Here is an 18,235-nt window from a genome sequence, read left to right as displayed (position 1 = left end):
TATCATTAACTTCCTGGAACTAAGAAATACAGGGTTAAAACAATATAAATGTGTTCATCAGAAGGAAAAATAATGTAGTCTATCTTTTTCCCCCCTCTGAAATATTCAATCTGTAGCATTTATTTCTTAATAGTTACTGGCTTTTAAAAGAAGCCAAAGCACTACTAGTTTTCTTTCCATACTGATATTTTTAATGCTGCTTCCAGTTTTAAAAGAACAAAGCTGCCATAAATCAAAAATTTCAAATACTAAAAGTGAAGATCTTTTGCATTTTTACTTTGAAATTTAATAAAATATTCCACCATTCTTAGCAGAGAAATTATTTTCAGTTTCATATTAAGCTTCGGTTAGAAATTATTTGTGGGTTCACCTTGATCAAAAAAAAAATTACTTGTGATAACTCACTAGAAAAGTACTTTTTCTATACAGTGACTAGTTTTGATTATGTCATCAATGTTACAGGTTTCAGCTCTTTCAGAACAATGCTGCATATACAGATTGTTATTGGCACAAGAAAATCTGGCTATTTGGCTATATTCTACCTAAGGGCAGATTAATTGATGAAAAAGTTAATTATTAACTCTTAATTGAGATGGCCATTAGTAAATAGGAAAAGTTACATAGTGTCTCAGTAGAAAATTCAAGTTCTAACTTATTTAAGGTTAAATAATATGTTTTTCAACATGCCTATTATATACGTTTAGGTTCTAAGAAAGACTTGTGGTTTCATACCAAAATACGTATAGCTTATCTTTTAGAAGAGGGGAAAAGGGCTCTATTCTGACCTTAGTAAAGTTTCTATTTTATTTCCTTAAGCTACACTGATATGGAATCGTTTTATTCGAACTTACTATTTGTGGATAAGAGGCATAATTTTAGTGATTTTCAAACTTTTAGCTTTCTTCACATAAAAGCTAGTGGAAACCGTATATATAGTAAAATTAAAGGCAAAGCTGTACCAGTTTAAATTGGGGGAAGGGCACAGAACACTTACGAGCTCACACTTCCCACCTTTCTACAGGTGATCCTCTCAGAGCTCAGCCTGAAAACCACTGCCATGTTATGGTGGGTGTTTGGGGGTCACTGGTTCTTTATCTAATTAGATGAAAGCCGTGGACTCCCCAGAAAAAAATGCACATGGATGCATATGCTGAAAATGTTACATGCATTTTTAGGGGATTCTGGGCATGTTGAAACCCGTCACAGACTCTAGGTTAAGGACCTCTGTCCTATAAGAAAATTGATATATTAAACTAAGAACTTTGGCTTTGAATTTACTGATCAGTACTCACGTTAGCATATCTTGTATAAACAGTGATAATTTGTGATGGAAAAGGTCTATAGCATGTGATAAGATGACCCTATGGATGCCTGTGTCTTGCTGGTACAACACTAAGATGTTTTAAATACATTATTTTGTGGGCATTGAAATGTTTAGCTCATTACAGGCTTGATACAGAACTATTTCTGAAGGGTTTCTAATCAGAGAATTGTAAGAAAGTGCACTATAATGAGATGGCAGTCTTCAAGGAACGTTGATTAGTACTATAAAATCCTATGCAAAACAAACTAGTTGGTTCAAGAATTTTTAGCTCAGTACTCACATGTATAAGATATCCCTCTTGCCCTTTGGGCTTTTTCAGTCAGATTTATTTAAATTTTCATTTAGTTTTACTTCTGGACTATGGTGCAATACAGTAGAAAACAACTTTGTTACATTTATGTCGTAGGAAAACTAAGGTGCTGTCTCCTCCCCCTCACTCCCCACAAAATCTGTATTGCCCCTATTCCTCAATGTAACAGACACTACAAATTTTGTATCCTTTTTTATTTTCCTCCGACAATGTAAGCCCTTTTTGTGTTCATCTGAAGCACTATACAAGTTTTTAGTATCTGCAGTTTTAACAGTTTGAATATACTTATTAGCTATCTTATTCCCAAACTACATACGTTTCTTCCAGTATAGAATCTGATGCTTCCTGACCAAAAAGATGAGAACAGCAACATAAAAAATCTAGATGCTCTCAATTGAAATGAAGTGAAAACATTGGTTCTACGTGTTTTCTTTTTCAAATAATTTTCTCACTCATTAAAAAACCTGCTGTCCTTCTTATACTTACCCCTTTTATGCATATCAATAGTATTTATAAAATGTGTTCTTTAATTATGTAATTGTAGATAGTGTTATGTTTTGTCCAGTGAGATCCTGAGGCAGGTCCTATTGCTGTATCTTTTCTACCTTCTTATTTGTGATAGAAACTATAGAATGTATGACTAAGAAGTCACTTTGAGATTGACTTTTTTAAAAAGTTATTACCTTCTGCTGTTGCAAAGTGCAAAACTGTGAGGGGAAATGTTTTATTCTGACTTATGATTAATATGTTAGAAATTAGAGAACACAGTGGGAGGATTTTTTTAGACATTGCTGCTGCTGTTACCCAAGGTACTTTAGAAATTTTTCTTTAATAAACAAAAATAAATAAAATTCCCTTTGGTATTTAAAGTGAAACATTTAGCCTATTTGTTTTCATCTAAAGCAAAAAGTAATTTGGGTCAACATATTGGTATATTTGTAAAGTGCCTTAGTATATATCCTTTTGTGGAAGGCACTACACAGTTTACTTTTATATTGTATTGTGTACATAAGTATTTTGTATTAAAATTGAATCAATGGCAACACTACAGTTTTATAAAATAATGCTTTGTTAGAAAAGGGATTACAGCTTTGCAATATAACTAAATTGTTTTGCATACTTCTGAATGTAATAGATATGAATAATCAGCGTGTGTTTTTAATGAATCTATTTGTATTTTCCCAATCAGTCTCTCTAGTGTAATGTTTGCTGGGATAATAAAAAAAAAAAAAGCAAAATTCAAATCTTTCAATTACGTGTGAAAAGCTGACTTTTAAGCTGCTTAAGTATATTGATTTTTTTATTCAAAAATTTATTTTAATCTTTATTCTCTGAGAAAATTTATGATTAAAATTTTGATGGTTTGGAATTAAAATATATATAACTAATGATAGTAATTAGTTAGGTTAAGGCAAACTGAATAGAGTGTAAATGTTAAATGTTTCTATTTAAATGTTTTCATTTTGTCCGTATAATAAATACTTCATGTTAAAGGCTTTCTTCAGATTACAGGTTCAAACACTTTTTAATTGTCAAATTCTACATTTAGTATCATTTGAGATAGCTTATAATTTTTAAAATGTGATGTTGGTTAATCTGTTTCCCTTTACTATCTTTTATCACGACATGCTTACTGGGTAAAATATGTCAATGTTTTTTCTTATATCAATTTTACATGGATGAACAAATACTAAGTTTTCTTCTTCAAGCATTACCATCATTGTTATGTCTCCTTTTATCCCCTTGTTTGCACCCCTTGTAAATTTGTATTTGGTCTACATGAGGCTGTTATATAGCTGACAGAAATTGCATTATTCCTATGATTACTACATTGTGGACCCACATTTGACGTGCTTAAAATTGTGACTATACTTTGAGGTGCCACACACACACACCACACACACACACCACACACACACACACATGTCTCCTTGTGTGTGTGAAGGGTAGAGGGAGGTACCCAAATGTACATATGAAGCATAGACAATTATTGTACCCAGTATCGTCTTGTCTTCTTCCTTTCATTAATAGAGTTACCCAGAGATGCTGAACGTTTTGCTAGATTTGACTCTGGATGGAACTTTGGGTTGTTTCCCCTGATGAGAAAAAAAAAGGTTCTCATGAGTACCTAGCTCTCAGAAGGGTTGACTAATGACAGGCTGCTGTTGTTCCCCAGTATCCATTCTCCCATTCTCTCTTTTACTAATAGAGCCCCCATCCCTCTCCGAGTTTTGGCTGCACCACTAAAGCATGTTTCTCTTATTTTCTTGTAATTAGATATGGCCATCTGACTAGGTTTTGGCTACTGGGATGTGAGCAGACATAATACGTACAAATTCTACATACACTTAAAGTTGATATTGCATGCCCTCCACTTGCTCTTTCTCTCTTCCCACAGGGTAGAACATGACATAGTGGTGATTTTATACCTAGTTTTCCATGAAAACTAGGAAAACACTAGTGATGGTGCATCAACAAAATGAATAGACCTGGTTACATGAGAGATTGTGTAAAGCAGAGTTGTCTGTCCAGCCTGGACTGATCAACTGCAGAATATTAGAGAAAATATATACATATAACCCACTGAGCCTATAACCTAACTAATATAGCGTATAATTTGTATTAGCATATAGTCTGATTTACAAAACAATTTAAGGAGGTACTTTGACCATCTCCCATGCAATTAAAATTCAGTTATTTTATCTCTTTGTTTTTTTTCTAATTCATCATCAACCTAATCATTACTAACTTGGTTTAGGACCTCATCAGCCTAAATTATTGTAATAATTTTCTAACAGCAGTCTTTGACTTCCTTCTGGTCCCTCAAATTTATTATCCAACCTATTACCCAAATGACCTATTTAAAAAATAACTCTAGATTCTGCTTCTAGTATGACCAAATCACCTCCTAATTGATTTACTCTATCACATCTATCACAAACTGGCAAAAACACACAAAAACCCACAACTACCTAAAGATGCTGGAATATAACAAAACTAGGCAGATTCTGGAGGGGTGGTGACCCATGGAAGAGATGGTCAGATAACTAGATGGGTGTCCCTTTTCATGACATTTTGCCTAAGAAAGACCCAAATCTCTGGCTAAATCATGAAATCAAATCACAGGTGTAGGGAAGAAGCCAAACATCCTAAGAATAGAAGAACTGAACTGACATTTGAGGTGCTGCCCAAGAGCAAAAGCCAAACCAAATAATTTCCTGCTTAACAAAAGAAAAATCTCTAGAGGCATATCACAGAATCCAGAGTATCTACAACATGACACTTCCAATGTCCAGGATACAATCCAAAATTACTTGACATAGAAAGAAATATAAAAATATAACCTATTGTCAAGAGAAAACACAATCAGTGGAGGTTGACTACCAAGATCCTATTTCCAACATCTGGAATTGGCAGACAAAGATATTACAATGGTTCTTATAAATATGTGCAATGATGTCAAAAGAAAATATTGCAAAAAAAAAATAGAAAAATGTTCTTATAATAAATGAAAAGATAGGAAATCCCCACAATGAAATAGAAACTAAGAAATAACCAAAAGTAAATTTCAGAAATAACACAATATGTGATGGGCTTGAAAAAAAGAATGGAGATTACAGAAGAAAGATTAAATTTGAAGATAATAATTAGAAATTACCCATTTTGAAGGACAGAGAAAAAAAATTGAAAAAATGAACAGTCTCAAGGATATATGAGACAATATCTAAAGATACACATAAATTGTTATATGCAGTAGGATAATGAGGCAGAAAAAAATGAAGTATTGGCCCCAAATGTCCCAAACTTGGTGAAGGACATAAATTTATAGATTTAAAAAACTCAGCTGGACCCTCCTCCCACAACCGGGCACACCACCATCACCATAGCACCCACCTGGGGTCCTGAGGCGTAGAGCTGGGAGCCACCAGCAACTAGGTAAGGAGCATGCCAAAAAATCACCTCCATGTAGGTGGCCCACCACAGCCACCACAATAACCATGGCTGCCACAAAAGTGGCTAGATGCCACAACCACCATGCAGATGGTCTGCCAGCCACTGGAGTGCATTGACACAAGGAGAGTCACCAGCAGAGACCAAAGAAAAGAAGAGGATGTTTCTCTCCACAAAGCTCATTCCAGAGTTGACAGAAGAAGCATCTGCTCTACCATAATATTGGGAGAACTGAACACACCTGTCAGCATTGGACAGATCATCTAGGCAACAAATCAACAGAGTAACTATTACTCTTTCAGAAGGAGAGAAGAAATCTAGGGCTATGGGGGGGGGAAGGGTGAGGGGGATGGGAAGAGGTTGGACAAGGGGCATAAAGAATAAGTATGATTTGTAGCAATATATATGCAAGTAATATTGATTTGATCAACATATGTCAACATTGAACCCCCAAAATATGTATAATCAATTATTATTCAATTAAAAAAAAAAAAGCTGAGCAAACTGAAAAGTAACAACTATTTTTGTATACACCAGAGAATTGGGTTTACAAGGTAAACCGCTGCCTAGAAAACTAGAAAGAGAGGCAGACACCTAGAATCCCAGCTTTACCAGAAGCAGAAGCCTGAGAACAGAAGCCTACCACTGGAGAGCCAGTACCAGTAGGAACTCTTAAACTATAATTGAGGAATTGCTTGGAGGCTCAGTAGACTAGCTGGGGAGTTAAAAACTCCAGGGAAAGGGGTAGTCTTAGGTGGGTTCCCACACTTCCATGAGTTTTACCTCCAGGAGCCCCACCAGGTTCTCAGCATGAGAATCAGAGAAAAACCTCCTTGGGCTTCTGGCAGGGGGAAGGGAAAAGTAACCACTTGAAATACATCCAGCATTCTATACTCCTTAACAAAGGCCTGCCTTCAAGGGACTATGTGATCAAGGCTGAACTGACTTGGGTTTTACCCAAGCCTAACCAACCTCAGGGAAGGGAAATACCCGACTCTAGCCCCCTCTAGTCCTCTTATCTCACCTAAAAGTGGAGAGGAGTGGGGGAAGAGGACTGAGAAGCATCTGTGAAGGTCACAGCTCAGGGGTACAGGCTTACTAAAAGATTGAGACCTAATAGTAGTATAGAACACTCTCCCTCCTCTCACACTTTACCACCACATCAACCAGGCTCCTGTATAACAGGAGATCACAGCTGAAAAACCTGCAAGGTTCAGACCTTACTTCAGAAGGAATCTCTATGTAAACACAACAAAGACAACAGGAGAGGCAAAAGAAAGGACACCAGAGGAAATTTTAGCCTCTGATACCTACCGGTACAGCAAGCAATAAACACAGCCTAACTCCTAGCCAGATAAACATAAAACCTCCCACTAAGGGCCTATTTTCCTCAGTTCCTTTTACCCAATACAGTGTGTCCCCCTCTCACACAAACAAAAATTTGTAAGACATGTAAGGCAAAAAACACAGTCTGAAGAGACAAAGCAAGCATCAGGGCCAGACTCAGATATGGCAGAGATTGTTGAATTATCAGACTGGGAATTTAAAATAACTATGATTGGGGGTTGGCCAGTTAGCTCACTTGGTTAGAGCACGATGTTAGAACACCAACGTCAAGGGTTTGGATCCCCATACTGGCCAGCCACCAAAAAACCCCCACACAAACTGAGAAGGGCTAACTAGTTACCTCAGTTGGTTAGAGTGCAGCCTTATAATACCAAGGTCACAGGTTAGGATCCCTGTACCTTCCAGCTGCCCCCGAAATTAATTGATAAAGATAACTATGATTAATATGCTAAGGGCTATAATGGAAAAAGTAGACAACATGTAAGAAACAGATGAATAATATAAGCAGAGAGATGGAAATTAAGAAAGAATCAAAAGACAGTGCAAGAAATAAAAAACACTAACAGAAACAAATGCTTTTGTTGGGCTCATCAGTAGACTGGACAGGGCCAAGAAAATAATCCATTAGCTTGAAGATATGTTGATAGCAACTTCAAAACTAAAAAGCAAATTAAAAAACAAAAGAATGGGGAAAAAAACTTGAATAGAATATTCAAGACCTGTGGGATAGTTAAAAAAAAGTGTAACATATGCATTGTTGCTTTGCTTCCCATGGGCGACAGAGCCGCAAAAAGGATTACTCAAAGCCCATCTCTTCCAAGCAGTGAGAGACCCTGAAGGGGTTAATCTCCCGGAACCCTCAAGAGTGAGGCATTCCTTCCTTTGGGAAATTAACCAAGAACTGGGGTTCTCTTCCTGCATTTATTCTGCAGACCAGGAAGTTACAGGAAGAGAACATAGGTGGGGTTATAGTTTAACAATATAGGCTGGTAACATCAGTGAAACAAGCAAGGTGACATTCCACAATGCAATTTGCAAACGTTAAGTCGATCCACCAACAAAAGCTTGATCTTAACAAACACTGTTTTTCCCTACAGCAATTTCCCAGTATCTTTACATATCAATCAGTAACTTGTCTGTCCTTGAGCCAGCAACCTTGCTGTGTCACAACTCCCCATCTTACAACAGAGACTAACCTGGGGAAAGTTTCCTGTCCCCTGCAAGGTCAACATCTCTACATGTACTTTTAAGAAGCTAGGCTAAACCTGAACTACGGGGAACTAGACTCTGTGAAATATATTTGCTTTATAAATGTAAGCATACTCCACAATGCATAATGGAAATACCAGAAAGAGAAGAGAGAAAGGAACAGAAAAAATATTTGAAATAACAATGTCAGAGAATTTTCCAAAATTAATGACAGACACCAAACCATAGATCCAGGAAGCTCAGAGAATACCAGGAAGGATAAATATCACATATATATGTATATAAACACCTAGTCATATATATTCAAACTACAGAAAATCAAAGACAAAGAGAAAATCTTGAAAGAAGTCAGATGTGGAAAAATAATGCAAAGAAGTGTAACTATGAAGCCAGTAGGTAGGGGAGGTTCTCTTCACTGACAATGAAGACAGAAACTGGCAGATTCTGAGAAAGCCTATGAGGGGCCCACAAGGTGGCCACATGGCAAGGAACTGTGGGTAGCTTCAGAAAACAGGAACCTCAGACCTGCATCTTTAAAGAAACGAATTCTGCCATTGACCACTTGGAAGAGAACCCTGAGCTATAGAAAAGAATAGATCCTGGCCAACACCTTTCTTGTAGCTTTGTAAGATCCCAAGTAGAAGATCCACCTAAGACTTGTCTGGACTCACAACTCTTGGAAACCATGTGTAGGGAAAGTGAAGGAAAATGGTCAGGGCCCCTCAGATGTTCAGAATCTTGCCAAGCGTTTGATGTAAATATGCACGTGCGTCCAGGTGTTCTTTGGCTATTGTCTAATGTAATTGTGTATGTGCACACAGGTGTCCTGAGTTATGGACTTAAGTATAAAGGACGAATGGCTCAGGTCCACAACACCCCCCTCCACCCCCAGGGGACCACGGGGAGGCCGCCACTGCTGCTGGAGGCTGTTGCCACAAGCTGTTGCTGCCAGTGCCCCCGGAATGCCCCGAGAGGCTACTGCTGCTGCTGCTTCTGCTGCTACTGCTGCTGTAAGCTGCTGTTCCTACTGCTGAGGACTGAGTTCATGTCTGCCAATGGCTTCTGGGATCTTTCCCAGTTTCTTAGTGTGGACCTGCACGTGAGGGGTCTGTCTGGTGACCCAGTCTGTACAATGAGTTTGATGCGTCTGTGAGCCCAGACAATCTTAGTATAACTAAATGTTGGAAAAAATAGGAAAATGGTCAGGGCCCCTCAGATGTTCAGGATCTTGCCAAGCATTTGCTCTAAATATCCTCAGGTGTTCCTTGTTACTGCTTAATGTAAATTGCTTATGGTCACCCAGGTGTCCAGGGTTGTGGACTTAAGTATAAAAGACTGACAGTTCCGATCTACAGTGCTTCTCAGAACTCTCAGAGAAGCTACTAGGACAGTTACTCCTAGATCTGAATAAAACCCATTCATTTTTCTATACCTATGGCTCCCAGAACCTTTTTTTTTTTTTCTATTACCTAGCTCACAGACCTGCGTGTGGAGGGTTTGTAACCCAATCTGTGCAACAGACTCGAGGGGAGACTTTAGTGTAAGCCCTAGCTTTACACTAAAATAATGAAACATTTTGGCTTTAGTTATGAATAGCATTAATCATACAATTGGCATAGCTATGGCCCTAACCTGACACCATGGAATAACGAATGTTTTTGTTTTTTAAGCCAATGGATAAATTAAAATAGAATTCTTTTAAAAATACAATTAAGGGCTGGCCAGTTAGCTCAGCTGGTTAGAGTGTGGTGCTGATAACACCAAGGTCCAGGGTTCAATCCTTGTACTGGCCAGATGCCAAAAATATATAAATATACGATTATTTTCTTGAAAGCAGAAAGCATATCCCCCAAAAGAATTATGCAGAAATGTTCCTAGCAGTTTTTTATAATACCCCAAACCTGGAAACATCTCAAGTATAATAGAGTACAAAAAATCCTTGGTATAGAATACTACTCAGCAGTAAAGAGAAAGTAACCACTGAGACACAACAACACGGATGAATTCAAAAATAGATTGAGTAGGCGGAGATGTACATCAAAGAGTACACGTTACAGTACGATTCCACTTATGTTTTAGTACAGGCAAAATTAAAACAGAATAAAGAAGTGGAAAAAATCAGAGCCAAGTTTCTCTGGGGGTGGGATAGATTGACTAGGAAGGGCAGATGGGAATGTTCTGGAGTCATGGTAATACTCTCTATCTTGATAGAGGGGTGTGTTACACCCATGGATGCATTTCTCAAAATTCAGGAAATGTACTTGTAGGGAAAGTAAACATGGATGGTCAAGGTCCCTCGAAGGGTTTGGAGTCTTGCCTAGCATTTGATATAAATATGCATGTGTGCCCAGGTGTTTCTTGGTTATTGTCTAATGTAATTGCATATGTGCGCCCAGGTATCTTGGGTTATTGGACTTAGTATAAAAGACGAACGGCTCTGATCCAGTGTCCTCAAGAAGCCCCGGGAGGCCAGCAGGGTGGCTGCTGCTAGCTATCTGAACTTGTATCTGAATAAAGCCTATTAATTTTTACCCACGACTCCCAGCATCTTTTCCTATTACCTAGCTCGTGGACCTGCAGGTGAGAGGTTTGTGACCAGTCTGTACAACAGGTTTGTAGGGTCTGTGAGCTCTAGCCCTAGCATTACGATTGTCTGGTAGCAATACAGTACTCTTCAGAATTGTGCCTTTCATTGTATATAAATATTATCTCAAGGGAAAATCTGTAAGCAAATATTAAACTATAGTTAATAATATACATGCAGCAGTATTTAGGGGATAGTGCATTAATGCCTGAAGTTTACTGTGAAATGCGTAAAAAATTAAATGGACTGAGGGTGAACACAGGGATGGATAGACACGTAAGAAAGGAAGGATAACATGTTAATGGTAAAATCTAGGTAATGGGAATATAGGTTTACTGTAAAATTCTTTAAATTTTCCTGTATAGCTGAAAACTTTTTGTGAAAAGAATATGGAGAAATTAAGGCTAAGGCTTTAAAGAGGAGTTGGGAGATTGTGAGAGAATTGCGCTCCCACCTGGTAAAGGTCAAACCACAGATGTTTCAATAGACTTGGATAATAACTGAAGTCAGTATCTGCCAGCCTTCAACATCTCTCAGCTGGAACCTCCTTAACTAACCAATCAGAATGGCTTACAATTCAGGATTCTTGCCCAGCCAATGGAACTGCCCCTAAGAACAACTTTTTGTGCCCATCCCCTATAAAAAACCTTTCCTGTGCTGGCCTTTTGGAACTGTATTTAGGACTGCTCGATTTGGTGTGTTTGAATTGCAATTCTTTTGTTTCCAAATAAATGCTATTTTGACTTCTGTGTTAATTTTTTTTTTTTTTTTTTCCTTTTTAGTTAACACTTACATAATGAAAAGTTGGGGGAAAGAGAAGATACCTGAAAACATATCGCCCTTGCTCAGAACCTTTAAATAGTTCACCATTTATTTTACAAGAATAAGTCCAGAAGTTCAACGACAGTGTGAGGAGCTCCACATACCCTGCTGCCCAGTGAAACTGGTGAAAGTTATTTTTTTTAAAAAACGAGCATTTAAAGTCTCTGGAAATGGCCCTATGAACATACAGCAAATGAAGAAATAGTTACTCAAGAAAATCTAAAATTCGGTAAGAATAGCAAAAGTCTATGGTATTTGAACCAAGACTTGCTTTTGAGTTTTCTATAACTGATATTGAGCAATTTAATTACAATGTGCCTGGTGTAGTTCTTTGTCTTTCCTGTTCTCAAGTTTCATTCAATTTCTTGGAACTGTGCAGTAATGGTTTTCATCAATGCAAACTTTTTTCAGCCATCGTTTCTTCAAATTGGATGTTTAATAAAACAATATCTCTGAAAGGCAATTAATGAATTTGGTATCATTGTCTCTGGGGATGGGAACCGGATTTCTAAAGTGACAAGAATAGTAGAAATACTTCTCATTATATAACCTTTTATATCATTTGAGTTTTGAACCTTGTGAATACATTGCCTATCTAAATATAAATACATAAAATGGATATAAAAAATAAAACCTTTAAGTTCAAGTGGAAGAACTGGGCTTAGACAAGAGAAGATACACTTTCATTGGGATGGGAGGCAAAAAAACCTAAGTGCAGGTGTGAAGTAGAGAAGTTTGTAAGTTGGAGGGTGTATTAGTCCATTCCTGTTGCTTATAACAGAATACACTGAACTGGGTAATTTGTAAGAAAACAAAATTTATTGCTTACAGTTCAGTGGCTGGGAAGTCCACAGTCCAGGGAACACATCTGGTGAAGGTCTTTGTTGGTGGCTTTACAGCATTGCAGAGGTCTCGTATGGCAGAAAATGGCGGAGCAGAGAGAGAGAGCTTCTGGTGAGCTCTTCTTTTAAAGCCTTCAGAACCATGCCCCTGACCACCATTATTAATCCATTCACTACTGCACAAGTCCTACAATCTAATCACCTCTTCAAGGTCCCACCCTTCAGTTACCATAATAGGATTTCCTACCCTCAACAGTTACAGTGGGATTTAAGTTTCTAATATATGAACTTAGGGGGACACAATTCAATCAATCCACAGCAGAGGGTAAGAGTATTACTTTGGATTAGGCTCAGCTGTCTACAGAACCCAAAACAACCATTGCTCTAGACATACAGTGTCTGGAGTTGGCAGTCATAGGTGGTATGATAGAGCCACAAAGTCAGCTCACATTTCATCAATTCTGCTATCCTTATCATATGGCTTCTATCCTAAAGGTCCCTTCTGGTCAGCAGTTGGCTGCACATACTTTCCATCTTTTCCCTATTCTAACCTGGTGAAAAGAGCGGGTGTGGTGGGGACCTCTCCTTGAAAATGTGCCTTCCTAGAAGTTCTACACAACACTTCCACTGCCCAGAAGTTAGATCCATGGCAACACGTGGCTGCTTAGCAATCTGGGAAATGTAGTCCTTCTTCCAAATAGCCTAATTTCATCAAACTAGGTTCTGTTATTAAGTAAGGAAATAGGTATTTGGTGGACAAATGGCAGCCAGTCTCTGCTTTAGTGAGCAAGTTGAGGAATTTCTGGTAACTTCAATTTCTTTGAAGTTGGAGGCGTAGTAATTCACTGAAAGGGCAGAAAGGGGTGGATAGCTGGCTTGAAGGAAATTGATGAGTCTGAAAGAACTAAGGGGAAGAGTGAGACATAACTGAAGTGGGACAGACAGAAAAATATGTTTCAGGTGGGTTAGAAGACATGAAATTGTTGTGCATCAGTCTTTATGATGGTGTGATTTTTCTCTATAGCGTCCACCAGCCTGGCAGTAGCAGATGTATGATGGAAGCTATTATTTAGGAAGAATGTGCAATAAGATTAGCGTAGAACGCTGGTGGATCTGTCCCAGATTGCTCTGCAGATATCGTGTGACATAATCTAAAAGTTCAGCAAGTCTTCTTACTCATGGTTAGAACTTTCTAGTTTTATACATACTCTGTATCCTAAGAGATGGCTCAAATATTTGAAATATGTGGAGGAAGAGTGCCAGATACATCAACCAGGTGAATGGAGTTAGTAAATTGTCTATAAATGTCCTTTGAGATGTAAAAAGTGTATCTAATTTTTGAAATGATTTTATTTATTCTACAAGTATCTAATCAATGGCTACAACACGCCAGACATTGCTCTAGTCAAGTGGACAAAGCATCTAACTTCATTAAGTTTACCTACCGGGGCAAGAGAGACAATAAACAAATATATAATGTCTAGAGGTGGTCTTAGCGGCCACTCACCTTCAGTGTAATTGCTGTCTGTCACAATACCTCTTGCAACAGTCTCCCCAACTATTCTCTCCCCTCCAAACCTTCCTACTCTTAGCTACCAAATTAATCTTCCTATTTGCTATACAACTTATGCCTTCATTTGAAAACTTTCAATGGCTCCTTTTTTGCCTACTGAATAAAGTTTAAACTCTTTAACTGGCACAAACCTTTCTACCTCTTTTCCCAGCTTCTCTTCATGTGTCCCATGATCCTACCAAATATAATCGCCAGGAAAATATAATCTGATTTTCGGAGTTCCAACTTGGACACAATCATTTAGGAAGGGTGGTGGTTGTAGAAGCCACATTGTAAAAGAAGTGACTAGTGTAGTACTCATGAGGGGGGCACACAGATATGCTGTTCCTCCTTCAAGGCACACTGTAGAATTGAACATACCCATCCCTTTGAAGTCAGGTTTGACAAATGACTTGCTCCGACCAATGAAATGTAAGCAGAAGTGGCATGTATCATATCCAGGCAGAAATTGTATGATTTACCTCCTTTTCTTTTTTCCACTGCCAAGGAAGCTTCCAGTGCCTGTGTCCACTCAGCTATGAATGGCAAAAGTAGATTTTAAAAATCCTGTTGTTTGAAGCCTCTGTGATTTAGGGGTTACTACAGCATAAACTATTCTTTTCTGACTAGTACAACTAGTAAAGAAATGAAAGTAGTGAATGTAAGCCACTTTCTGGAGATTTTCTTTTTACTTTAAAAATAGTCATTTTTAAAGGTATAACTTACCTTTAGAGGTATAACTTACATACAATAAGATGCATCCATTTTATGTGTACTGTTTGATGAGTTTTAGTAAATTTATACACCTGTGAACCACTACTTTGAAAGAATATTTCCTTTCCAATACCTCAAATCATTTCCTCCTGCCTTTTTGCAAGTCAGTTTCCTCTCCCAAACCGCCTGAATCCAGCCTCAGGCAACCACTGACTTATCAGCTGTTACTATAGTTTTGCTCATCCTAGAATCTCCTATAAATCAAATTGTACTATAAGTATTCATTTTTTGCCCTTTTGGAAGTTTTTAAAACTATAAATTGAATTTAAAAGTTATCTTACTTTTGCATTCATATAAAAGATGAAGGCTGAATTCATCTAATTAATCTGTACCTGGGCTGAGCCCGTGGCGCACTTGGTAGAGTGCTGCGCTGGCAGCGCAGCGACGCTCCCGCCGCGGGTTCGGATCCTATATAGGACTGACCGGTGCACTCACTGGCTGAGTGCCGGTCACGAAAAAACGACAAAAAAAAAAAAAATAATAATAATAATCTGTACCTCTCTGAATTGGTTTTTGATTCCAAAAACATATTCCAATTACAGTTTTTTGTGTGCTCCATTACAATAGAATTCATATCCACCATAGCAAAACTAGTATTTTCTACTTAGTTGAGAATTTTACAAGACTTTAAGCCCCATGAAACATTCTATTTTGTTGACCCTTGTATACCCAATGCCAAGCACTGTGTCTGGCACATAGTAGTTGCTCAATAAATATTTCTGGACTTGAATGGATGTATTTCCCCTGAATTGCTTTTATATGTCTATATGGAATTACTGGGATGCGTTAATGTTAGACATTTAATTACTATGCACTCCTAAAGGAAGACATGTCTTAAGTGCCTCTGTTCCACCTCAGCTGGAGGTAGAGGATGTAGATTCAGACTGGAAGCCTGGCCAATAGCACTGTCAAGGACATATCTGTAAATCGTGAAACATCCTAGTTTTGTCGTCCAGTGGTATTACGTGACAAGAAAAATCAAGAAAATAAAATTCCACCAGCAGCGTGTCCGAATATCTTTTTACTTCTTCCCTATTTTAGTCCTGCTATGCCGTTACATGGGCCCCAGCCAGAGAATTCTGAGTACCAGATTCTAAAACAGGATTCGTCATAATCGAATTGCTTGACCCTTGACACTCACCTGTAAAACAGACACTCTGATTTCCTAACATCTGAGGAGTGTAGAGAAAATCAAATGGGAGGAAAAGTGAGCAAGCACGTGAGAAAGATACCGAAGTAGCGACCTAGTGCTAACTTATGTCAACACCACCTCTACTTTCCGCAGCCACAACCGCGAGGCGGAGCGGCGGGACTGCGCAGGCGCGCTCCGTCGCCAGGCCACACCCCGCCCCGCCCGGCACGCGCACGCCGCCCGGCGTCCTCGCTCCCGGCGCGTCGGCACGCATGCTCCCGAGTCGCCGGGGCCGCCCCCCATCCCCCGGTACCGGAAGTGACCCTGGCGGGTTTGACTTCAAATTCTTGACGAGCCGAAACATCGCCGAGTGGGTGGTGACGGTTGAATTGGGCGTGCTGGGGCCGTGAGTGGGAGCGGGTGGTTGAGGCTGCGCCGGGCCCTCCTTCCCCGCTGCCCGGAGCCCCCCTCGGCCCTTCCTCTCCGCCTGGCGGTGGGCGGTTTCCCGAGGAGCCTTGGCAGCCACGGGTGAGTGCTCGCTCTCCAGGTGTTCTGGAGACCCCCGGATCCCTTGACCGGGCCGGCAGGGGACTCGAGGGGCCTGCGATGAGAGACCGCCGCGCATCGTGCCGAGAGCTCGTCTGTGCCTGCGCCAAAATCTTAGGTCCTTGCTAGTGTCACTGACACCTGTGGCTCAGATGTCAGTCCCCCTACCTGCGCGATCCTGTCCAGCCGGGGACTTCTCAGGGACTCTTGTCGATCACTTCTCTGCGCCTGTAGTCGTTAGAGAAGTCACCGGCCGAGAGAACGTGTTTTTAGTTCTTCGCTTTTTTAACTAGTCGTCTCCGGAATCCGTCCACGTCCCCCCGCCGCTAAACCCTCACCCCTGAAAAACCCCGGAAACCTTGACCTCGGGATGCAGCTTGCTTTCTTACAATCTATTGGGTTGGTATGATATTGTTGGAGATTTCGTTTCTTACTTAGTTTATTCTAGAGTCCGGCGTCCTCTGAGAAGCTTATGGTCCTTTTTGTTTAGAGTTAGTACCTTTTAGAAAATTTATTCCTCGAAACGTGTTTCATACAGTATATTATATGGTAACAAAGTTAGAGATAAACGTGGATCCATTGTAGTGCCTTACAACGGACAATTGCAAATTTATTTAATCAAAAACGGTTTCCTCTTTTAACTGCGAAGTGCAACTTTTATATTAGTTACTAATTTCCAGCCACACAGTGATGTGCCCTTTTCTCTTGAAAGCACTAACTTATGACTTCCTCTTTGAAATCAGACCTTTAGTTACTGCTGACAACATTCCTGATGCTTTAGAATGTGTACGAAAGATCTTCGCACATAGTCACAAAGATAGTCACCTTAGTAGGTATCAGGAAAAGATTCTTGTAATGCTTATACAGGCCTAAATGTCTCAATATATAGGCCTGTTTTTTTTTTTTTTCCAAAGCAGATGGTTTTCATAATCAATGAATTCTTATACAAAGAAGTACGAGTTGCAGCAAAACTCTATCTTATATTAACGTTAACAATTTGTGGCCTGTATCAAGCCTTAAAAATGAAAGGCAGTGCCCATCAACTTTCCAACATTCCTAGGCTATGGGAAGCTAAATAAAGCTCCTTTTACTGCATTGGTTTCAAGAAACTTACATTTTATAGATTCAGCACTAGGCATAGTGTGTAGTCTACAAGGGATTCTGCACTTTAGTTTGAAAGTGGTATTACAATTCTGACAGATACTGAGGATCTTGTGGAATTGACTGTGTTAAGAACATTGTTGACTTTGTTTACAACAATGGTTTGGTTTTTTTAGCTACTTGACCAGCTGCCAAAAAAAAAAAAAAAAAAGCATTATCAAATCAATGTGGTCAGTACTGATAACATGCTAAATAGATTTTGCTTGTGATATTTTTTGATAGGGTTGAATAGGGCTTTTGGCTTTTTTTGGCGGTGGTAGGGGGATGGAACCCTGGACCGTGGTGTTATCAGCACCATTTTGTAACCACCTCAGCTAACCCTCCAGCCCTTGGCTTTTAAATTACATTTTAATTATTACTCACTGACTTGTTCGTTTTGTTCAGGGTAAATGAAAGAAAATTCACCAAATACATGTATAGTGGACTTTAAATGTATCTTTTTCTGAGCAGGTTTCATTTTGGTGCTTTTCTTGTAGTAATAACTTTCTCGTGCTTGAGTGTTTATCATATTACGATTATAAAGGTAAGAAAAATGTATGCCATACTGTAATTGACCATAGGTCACTCATTTATTGTGCTTATTCATAAACATCAGTGATTAACTGTACATTAGCATATGGTTGCTTTCATATCCCAGAGATGAACATTCTGAAAATTGCTTACCAGTGCATTTTATTTATT

General features: G+C 39.0%; 1 protein-coding gene across 1 annotated transcript in view; it reads left to right on the top strand.

Moving 5' to 3' along the window:
* Nucleotides 1–16,117: 16,117 nt before the first annotated feature.
* The window catches only part of KATNA1 (katanin catalytic subunit A1), a 28,708-nt gene continuing 26,590 nt past the window's right edge, over nucleotides 16,118–18,235 (top strand). The window contains exon 1 of the mRNA XM_063097068.1: nucleotides 16,118–16,375. The gene's annotated coding sequence lies outside the window, so the exon portion shown is untranslated. The remainder of the gene's footprint in view (nucleotides 16,376–18,235) is intronic.

Source organism: Cynocephalus volans, chromosome 5 (genome assembly GCF_027409185.1).
Source record: "Cynocephalus volans isolate mCynVol1 chromosome 5, mCynVol1.pri, whole genome shotgun sequence".
NCBI lineage: Eukaryota > Metazoa > Chordata > Mammalia > Dermoptera > Cynocephalidae > Cynocephalus > Cynocephalus volans.
Note: the sequence above shows the minus strand (reverse complement) of the source record. Positions and strands in the feature narration are given on the sequence as shown.